Source organism: Spermophilus citellus (assembly GCF_964194105.1).
Source record: "Spermophilus citellus genome assembly, chromosome: 1".
Lineage (NCBI taxonomy): Eukaryota > Metazoa > Chordata > Mammalia > Rodentia > Sciuridae > Spermophilus > Spermophilus citellus.
The window spans coordinates 106,985,200-106,995,384 of record NC_138182.1 but is presented as its reverse complement, the minus strand read 5'-3'; the positions used below and the strand labels follow the sequence as shown (position 1 = coordinate 106,995,384).

At 39.6% G+C, this 10,185-nt stretch overlaps 1 pseudogene across 1 annotated transcript; it reads left to right on the top strand.

The window, feature by feature from the left end:
• The first annotated feature begins 3,568 nt into the window (after window positions 1-3,568).
• Window positions 3,569-5,684, top strand: LOC308645222 (melanoma inhibitory activity protein 2-like; annotated as a pseudogene). Its single transcript has one exon. The product of its transcript is annotated as a melanoma inhibitory activity protein 2-like (transcript).
• The last annotated feature ends 4,501 nt before the right edge of the window (window positions 5,685-10,185 follow it).

Here is a 10,185-nt window from a genome sequence, read left to right as displayed (position 1 = left end):
AGCATCTTTGCTAATTGCAGGTGCCCTCACCTGGATCAGCTCATGTCTCCTCTTGCCTACAGATTACATCAAGGTGGAATTAATGGACCCATGAGATCCCAACCACAGCTCATTTCCTGTAGATTCTCCACCTCCTCTACTGCTCAAGCTTCCAGAAATGCCAAGTAGGAGTTCCCCAAAACTGAATAGTGGAAGCAATGTAAGCATCCATTGATGGAGGAATGGATAAACATGTTGTCCATCCACACAATGGAATATAATTCATCCCACATTGTGTTTAGTCACACAATCAAAAAAGGACACTTACTATGAAATTCTGCTTAGATGATATATGTAGAGACATCAAACACACAGAAAGCAGGGGACTGGATGATGGGCAATGGGGTGGCAATATTTCATGGGTGCAGAGCTTCTGTTATGAAGATGAAGTCTAGCAATAGATGGTGGTGATAGTGAATGTACTGAGCACTTTGAATTCTATTTGCACTTAAAAATGGTTAATGTGGGCTGGGATTATGGCTTAGTAATGCTGCCAATGTTTATAGCAGCTCAATTTACAATGACTAAGCTGTGGAAGCATCGTAGATGCCCTTCAATAGATGAAATGATAATGAAACTGTGGTATGTATGGAATATTACAATGGAATATTACTCAGCTTTAAAAGAGAATAAAATTATGGCATTTGTAGGTAAATGGATGGAGCTGGAGAACATTATGCTAAGTGAAGTAATCCAATTCCAAACAACAACAAAAACCAAAGGCTGAGTGTTCTCTCTGATAACTGAATGCTGATCCATAATGGGGGGGGTGGAATGGAGGAACTATGATGGGGAAAAGGGGAGGGAGGGATGAAAGGGAGCATGTGGAGAGTAAAGATGGTGGAATAAGATGGATATCATTAACCTAGGTACATATATGAATGCACATATAGTGCGTTGTTACATCGGGTACAATCAGAGAAATAAAAAGTTGTGCTGAAATTGTATAGAAGGAACCAATATGCTTTCTTCTCTCTAGCCCAAGACTACAGGCTCCTGGTTCTATCTCTAGCCATAATTGACAGCTGATTTAAAGGAACTCCTGACTGCATCCCTCACAACCCCACTGTTAAGATGGTCTAGAAGAAAATATGCAGGTGATTCCTATCACTACAGCCTCTAAGAACAGAGGTGTCTCTTTGCAGAATGCAGAATGACTTCACCCCTCCTACAGAACTAGCCTCTAAAGCCTCCTGGGTCATTGGGGCCGTGGGCAATGGGCTGTGTGAGAGAAAGCTGATTCTGATACCAGTTGGCAAAGGAGGTGAGAAAAGTGAGTGGCGGGCACCTAGATAGCCTTCATCCTCCATCAAATAGTAAGTACTATCTCAGCGAGGGTGATCCTGGGAACAAGGGAGAAATGCCTTTCTGGCAACAATTGCTAACACTCAACCCCAAAAGTAATAGCCCAAATGTAGTCTACTGGGTAGCCCTAAAGGGACTGCCTTATGTAGGTTCAAGGTCAAGGTAGCTTGCTAGAAAGGCTGAATCTCCTGCCTGGAGAAACTCCTTCCCAATTTCAGGTACTACAATGTGCTGAAATTGTATAGAATTTCAGTGAACTTGAGGCCATAGAGGTGGAAGGAAGTGAAATCCTCCAAAACCCGGGTATTGAGGTGCTTCAGAAAACAACCAAGGAATGTGGAGTGAGGTGAGGGCCAGGATCAGTTCTCAAAGATCCAGATTTGGAGGCTATTAAACCTCTCTGCATGTTAGATACTGGAGGTACTGACAGAAAGTTGATTAGAATAGCCAAATAAGAAGGGAATCACCCAAGAATTCAAGTTTTCTCCACCTTCAGACTTTTCTCCCCACTAGGAAATGGCCTACAAAGTGTTCAGCTGACAGGTAGGAACTTAGGAACACTTGTGATTGCAGGCAGAGAGTTGCTCACGGCTAACTTCACTTGAAGTTGTTTCTTTGTTTCAGAATCTGCTCTTTAGAAAAGGCCTTAAACCAGTCAAAGATACACAGCTGCTCTTCTAAGTGACCTAGAGTAAACTTTGCTCAGTATAACTCATTATAATGCTAAACTCTCTGCCCTAAATTAAGTGCATATGCATTTATTTGGTTTGCTTTGGTTTGGTACTGGGAATAGACACCAGGGATGCTTTACCACTGAGCTACATTTTATGGTAGAGATATCTCAGAAGAAAAGAAAAAGAACATGATGCCATCTGTATCATTGTGAGCCCTCCAGAAATCAATCTTGAACATTCTTGCTACTTTGTAGTATAGAAATTGAATGTCCAATCAGGAATGTCTATTACCTCATATGAAGACAAAGATAGTATGTAAAAGGAAACTAACTAGAATATATAAGAGATCACTTTCTACACTAAATGTTCAGCCTTCAGATAAGAATCCACTGAGGCTAGATGCACACAAATAAACACTGCTTCCTGTTGAATACCCTGGTGTCTCCTGTCTGTGTGAGAATCCCACACAACATTTTATTTTGTTTTGTTTGAGGCAGGATCTCATTTATCTTATCCTTCTTTTTGATATATATTTATAATGACCAGCTTTCTTAGAAGTGTTTATATCCTGTGAGAAGTGAAAAGAACATCTGAAAAAAAGATTTCAAAGACTCTTAAATAAATAGTTGTCTACAAAAAATGACATGAAAACCAACTCAATTTATTTTTAGAAACATTTCATATCATATACTATTTTAAAAGAACTTATCAAAACTGATTTATTCCCAAGTTTGCAACTCTTCTCAAATTATTTTTCAAATGTCTAACACAAGAGTTTTTCTATGGAATAATTCAGATGACTTCTGTAGAAATTGTCAACAAGGCTAAAGAAGTAGCTCAGTGGTAGAGAGCTTGTCCAGCATGTACATGGCCCTGAAGTTTAACCCCCAACACTGAAAGAAAAGGAAAGGGAAAAAGAAGAAAGGAAAGAAGGATAAAGAGAGGGAACAGGAGGGGAGGGGAAGGAATGAGTAATTAAAACAAAAAGGCAAGTGGTGTAAATATAAATATATAGTGTACTAACTCTTTAAAAAATTTACAGAGCTGTAGAATTTTAGTTACATTAAACTGGGTGATATTATGACTATATAGAATGGCACATAATAAGTTCTACCTTAGCCTGGCCTAAACCAAATCAATGGGCGTGTGACCTGGAGAGGACTTCTCTCTGGCTTGATTTGGACTGTCTTGAACCTTCACTGGTTCAGAATTTATAGCATAGTAGAGGTACCAAGACTTTTCTGACAGGCAGTATAAGTGTGCTAGGCCCCTGAGATCCCGTGACCAGGGATGCCCATGCCCACGCCCACAGCCCCTCCCCGCCACTCACTGGTACAAAATGGTCTGCTCCATTGCCTGGTGCAGGTTTTCTCCTGACCAAAGGCCTGAATGTTCACAGCATATTTTGGCATGGCTGGGGATTGTATGGTTGTGGAGGGAATAGCCAAAGTAGCCTTAGCATGATGGAGAGGCAACAGCTGTCTCTCAGCCATACTTGGGGGTGGTCCTGGAAGAAGTAAGTAGGGTTGTGGTCTACCTTGACTGAAGACATGGAAACACACCCTAGTCCTTATGGCTGTCCATGGGAGTTGGTGATATGTACAGCTATTGGATTTTTTGTTGTTCTCTTGTTTTTGTGGAGAAGTTATCAGTCTGTGAGAAGCAGGCATTACATGAGAAGATAAAAAAAAACTTGCTCTAAAACTTTTTGGACTAATTCAAGAAAAATGTCAATTACTTGAAAATGTTAGCCTTGTTCAAAAGTGTATGAAGGCTTAGAGTCACCTTTAAAGGTTATCATTTTGGTGAAGGAGTCACTAAAAACAGAAAACTTGGAGGCAATATATGAAATCCTGGAGAGGTCCATATCTAAACTTGAGGATTAATACTCTTTCTAGAAAATGAGCTAAAAGAAGAGAAAACTAAATATTCTCAACAGGATAAATTGATGGTGGATATATCAAAAAGGATTAAGTCCCTAGAAGATGAATCAAAATCCCTTAAATCACCAATACCTGAAGCTAAAACAACCTTGAGAATATTTCAAATGAATAAAGAACAAATTACAGTAGCAATAAAAGAGGATTTTAATGACTTCAGGAAAGTCATAAACAGCTTTTACAAGAAGTTGAAGTATGGAAAGAAAAAGTGAATGGCCTTACTAAACAGAAAATTATATTTGAACACTCTAAAGTACATGCAGAACAAATTCTAGGAGACAAATAAAATCACATTAATTCTCTGACTGAACACTTACTGCAGATAAAAGATTTGGCTCCCATGCTTGAAAAAGTCCTAACAGATGATGGTTGCTTGGAATTGGAATTGAAGAGTTAATCAGAAATTAGTGCTCACTTAGAAGATCAGCCAAAAGGGTCTTGGAAGACACTGGTTTATGATGCGAAGCTAAAGGCCTCTTTTAAAACCTTAGAAAGAGAAAGAAATCAAATTTTTACTTTATTATCTGAAGTAATTGAAACAAAGGAAGACCTAATAGAACATATTAGAAATCTTAAGACAGAACAAGCATCTTTGCAAACAGAAAATACACAGTTTGAAAGTGAGAATCAGAATCTTCAGCAGAAACTTAAAGTCGTGATGGAATTATATCAAGAAAATGTAATGAAACTCCAAAGACAATAGGAGAGAAAAATTACCAGGTAGAGCAATAAGAGAAACTTTTTAAAGAGGAAGAAAAGATCAGCCATACAATTAAACTGCTGGAAACCAATAGAAAGCGATCAAAAGATTTTGAAGAAGAATTGGAGAGAACCATTTGTTTTTATCAGGGGCAAATTATTTACTATGAGAAAAAAGCTCATGGTAATGAGTTGGCAGCTAGGAGTGCTGAAAGATACCTCAATAATTTAAGGAAAAAATGCTCACAATATACAAAAAATAACTGAAATAGAGATATAATTTAAACTTGTAGAAAAAAATCCTTCTGTGCTTGATGCTTCAAATACAGCCTTTGGCAAAAATAATTCTCCAAATGGTCCCTCACCATTGGGTCAACCTTCATGTGAAATAAGACCTTTTCATTTGGAAAAGAAGGCTACACTCATACCCTCAACTTTGGTGCCAGTAGGAGGAGAAAGAGGCTCAAGGGGCCCAGAGAATCCTCTGGACCATCCAACTAGCAATGAAAGAAGAGAATCAAACTGTGATAAGTCAACTTATCCTCAGAGAGCACCTTCTGACATACGGCCCCTGGAACATCCATGGGAACAGGCCCATAGGATAATGATCCCTTCACCAGGCCAACCATATTCTGATCCACATCTTCCTCTACAAAGGCAAGATGGATGTTATTCTAAATATGGTAGACCATCTGGATCAGCAGAACTCAGAAGTTCCACTATGCTGCCTTTGGATAAAATGGATGGGCCTATATATTCAGAAATAGAATCTAGTAGAAATGATACCAAAGTTGATCTAGGTGATTCCAATGTACCTGATTCATCTCTCCCTGCTGAAAACCAAGCAACTGGCTCTGGCTTTTCTTTCTCATCTTACCCTCCAATCAGAGGTCCATTGTTTTCTGTGGATCCAAGGAGTCGGTTCATGAGAAGAGGACCTTTTCTTCCTCCACCTCCTCCAGGAAACACTCGTGGAGCATCACAAAAATATATACAGTACATACTTATATGTACTTTACCTAAATAATTGGGCTGTTATTATAAAAATCAAAATTCCCATGACTAAGAAGAATCCTCTTCTTGATATTTGAACTGTCATAATTAAAGAAATAGTCTTTTTTATATGACTGATGTGGAGAAATATAGTAAAAAGGAATGAAACTAATAGGTATATGATTAAGTGTTTTATTTATAAACTTTTTTAGTTGTTGATAGACCTTTACTTTATTCACTTATTTATATGTAGTACAGAGAATCAAACCCAGTGCCTCACACATGCTAGGCAGGAGTTCTGCCACTGAGCCACAATCCCAGCTCATGATTATATTTTAATAACCACTAACAATAATCTAAAAGAAAATGAGAATATCTCCATTATTAAACAAATACAAGCCAAAAATATATAACCAATAACAATTAGACCTGAATTATTTTCTAATGTTGCATTCATTACAGGGATTCTTTGATTCTATAGTGGTTTACCAAAGGCCTGAAATATTTCCTTGCACTTGGCGAGCATCTAATTTTCTACAATAGAGGAAATGGGTATGGTAGAATTTTGTTGAAATGAATTAAATTTATACACTCAGGGATATCAATATTCCTCAAATATGCTATGGATTAGAGAGTATTCATATTGAGTAAAAGGATTGTATGTTAAAAAAACAATGAGGGCTGGGTTTGTAACTCAGTGATAGAGCACTCACTAGAATATGTGAGGTCTTGGGTTCAAGCCTCAGCACCACATATATAAAAAATAAAGGTATTATGTCTATCTACAACTAAAAAAATATTTTTTAAAATAGTTAACATAGCAAATTTCATGTGATATATATTTTAACCACAATCAAACATGTAAAATGGAAAATAAACAACTCAGGGGTACCAGTGAGGGAGCTGTGAGTCTAAAGGAAAACAGACAGGTGGGTTCTCAGTAAGGATGGCAGGTGACCTAATTTCAATAGGTGTTTTAGATGGTTCCACATCCTGAGATATCCAGCCTGGTGAGGTGTCCATTTGAGGATTCATTTGGGAGGGCTTGGTTGGTGATGGCATGCTGTTCATAAATCGTTGCCTGAAATTTTGGTTGAATGAGTCATTATATTATGGCATTAGCTATATTAATATTGGGTCAGAGGACAACATGCAACTTTTTTTTTTCAACATACAACTTTATGAAGGTCAAAAATATGACAAACGTGTCCTCCTATTGTTAGAGTTTTAAAGTGACAGATTCCTGGAAAGAAGAAATGACAATTCCTTTGGAACATGTAAACCTCTATTCAAAATATGAATATATTTTATATATCCATAGAAAAATTCTCTGATATAAATTACATGATGTACTTTTTCCTGAGTCCCCTTTCTTCCATTATCCCATGCCTCTAAGGAGAGCATCTTCTGAGGCTGCAGGGCGTGCTCCCTGAGAGTAGTGTGCTCTGCCCTGAGCAACCTTGAAAGTGGCTCTCTGTTGAGGTCCAGAGGAAGGCAGGAATGGAAAAGTCTGGGCAGGGTAATGGCATAGCATGACAAGGAATATTCCAGAAGATGCTGCCTTCTGTCTGGAGGACCTAGTAGAGAAACAGGTGTTGAAAGGAATTATGGCAGCAAGGAACTTGGGGGAGGACCATGCAAAGCATGCTGTGAAATCTGGCTTCTCTCAGGAACTTTTCAGTAAGCATGTTTCTAACTGTGCCTGTAGAGGTGTGTGGCTTTCTGCATGGGGGACAAAGTGCCAAGTGACCCTTCCTTCATCAAGGATAACATCAGTGCCTTAAGAAACTTAGTGAGACCCTGTCTTTTTGTGACTGGCTTCTTTGAGTTGGCATAATATTTTCAAGGTTCATTCATGTCATAGCATGTCATCAGTACTCCATTCCTTTCTATTGCAGAACAACATTCCATTAGATGGATATGCCTTATTTATTAAACTATTTTGTTTGTTGACTTAGTCACTTGTACTTTTTGGCTATTTGAATAATGCTGCTATGAATACTCATATAACTTTGTTTCTCTTGGATGTACACCTAGGAGTGGTATTGCTGGGTCATTTAGTAAGTCTGTGTTTAACATGGAAGGAGTTTCCAGACTGTGCTAGAAAGCAGGCACATTTTTACATTTCTTCACCAGGTCACAGTGTATCCTTGTCCCTGAGAACATATGCTATTGTCCATGTCATTGATTGTAGCCATCCTTCTACTCATAAAGTGTTCTCTTGTTATGACTTTGATTTGCAATTTCTTAATGATAAATTATGACTACTTATCAAAAATAATGATCTTTAGAGAAGTGCATATTCAAGTCTTTGGATACTTTTTTTATTGAATTTTCTTTGTTGTTTAGTTGTAACAGTTCTTTCTATATTTGGGGTGACAATCAGTTCTGAGTTATAACCTATGATTTGCAAATATTTTCTTCCATTCTGTGAGTTGTCAATTCATTTTGAGTGCATTCTTTGATGCTCAAAAGTTATAATTTTCAATAAAGTTTAATTTACTTATTACTTCTTTCATTGCATAGCTAGTGCCTTAAATTAGTAACCACTTCTAAATGTAAGGCCAAAATAACGTATTCCTATTTTTTAGGAGTCTGTAATTTTAATTTTGTATTGAGTTCTGTGATATATTTTGAGGGTGTGTGTGTGTGTGTGTGTGTGTGTGTGTGTGTATGAAGTGATGTAGGGAATCTGACTCCATTCTTTTCTGTTCTCACATGCCCATTCATTCTTGGTGATGCCTCAGCACATAATAATATTGACCATACACATAAGGGTTTTCTGCAAAAATTCATACATGATTTGCTCTTCAGGATAAGGAGCCATGAAAGCCCCTCAGTGACAGGTTTGCTCTCTCCATCCTTCCCGGCTCACTGTACAGTGCCCACCTGAAGCTATAGGTACAGCCTGTGTTTCCAGAAGCTGGGCTGTCTCTGGACCTCATGTTCTGAGGACTCCTCTTTCAGTGAGCCCTCATGCCCATTCCTCTGTGTCCACGTGAATAAATGGTGCTGGGAAAACTGGATGTGCATATGTAGAAGAATGAAACTAGACCCCTGCCTCTAACCCTGCACAAAAGTCAAGTCTAAATGAACCAAAAACCTGGGAATTAGAATAGAAACCTTGCAACTTCTAGAAGAAAACAGAGGGTTAACACTCCATCATGAAGATGCAGGCACCAACTTCCTCTATTTTCATTGGTCGTATCGGTACCACTCCTTTGGGAGGTGAGAGGCACATTCCATTTTCACCCAATGAAGGAGGAAGTCCAGCTTTCTCAATGCAAGCTCATCACTGATAGATTTGGGTGGAGTTCAAACTTCCCACTGCACTTCGACTAGAAACACCCTCAACTGAGGGGCAGAGGTGCCTCATTATAGCTTCACAAGTCCCCAGTGGTGCTGTGCTGTGGGATGGTGTTGTCATTTCTGAGCAGGGATATATTGCTCCCGCCCCACTAGCTGTGTCTGGCAGCAACTCACTGGGAAGGAAAAAGAGCCTTGTTACCTCCAGACAGGGGGAAAGTCCAGACATCCCGATGGTCTCCATTGACACTGGGATTTCAGTTTTTGGCTGGCTGAATCCCGGTTCCTTTGCTTTATCACTTATACTAAATTTGGTTTTTTTTTTTTTTAACCTCCCTTTCAATCCTTATCAGCTACCACCAGATTTCTCAGTGACATCATTCGCCCTGTGGTCAGAAACATCTGGTTTTTGGGTCTCCACCCTGATCTTCTCACCTTTCCTTCTTATCAGATGAGGACAGCCTGCCAGGGGCTTCACTCTTTTTATCAGGGTAAGGGAAAGAAATTGTTTGAGGCCATACTGGAGGGATCTGTGGGTGTGCCTGGTGAAACTGCAGGTTTTTTAAAATGGAGTTGCTTAGGCTCAGGCCTAAGGCCATCCTATCATACACACACACACACACACCCAAAAAACCAGGGGATTTGTTACTAATCTATTTATGATAAAAACAAGTAGAACAGAGCAGAAAAGCAGAGAAGAAGAGGAGGGCAGCAGCCAGTCCCGGGACCCTCCTTCAAATTCCATTGTGGACTGAAGAGCAGGGCAGGGCTACATTCCCAGTCCTTGCCCCTTGGCCAAAGATCGATGTGCACATGCAGCACATCTCCCACAGATGCAGGCAGTGAGGAGGGTGCGGGCAGGTGGAAAGGGTTCAGCCTGAGCAGCTGAGTCCACTTAGGAGCTCAGATGGAAGAGATGCCTCCTGGCCCCTGGAGAAGCCACCTTCACTGCCACTTCATGACCCCTTTCTTAGTAGGAGGCACAATAAAAACAAATAATTCCTTCTATCTGATGGCACCTCAGTGGGCTGGCCACTACACACACCTGGAACACCCTGGGGCCACAAGTCCTCCTGCCATTTCCTCATGCTCCCCTGTGAGCTTTGCTTTGTAATGCAAAAATACTTAACCAGAGAGCTGTCCTCTGAACAGGTTTTAAAGGGCAAAAGACCACATTCTTAACTACATGCACTTAGGGTGCAGATCTCTAGGTCTCACTCACCTGGCAT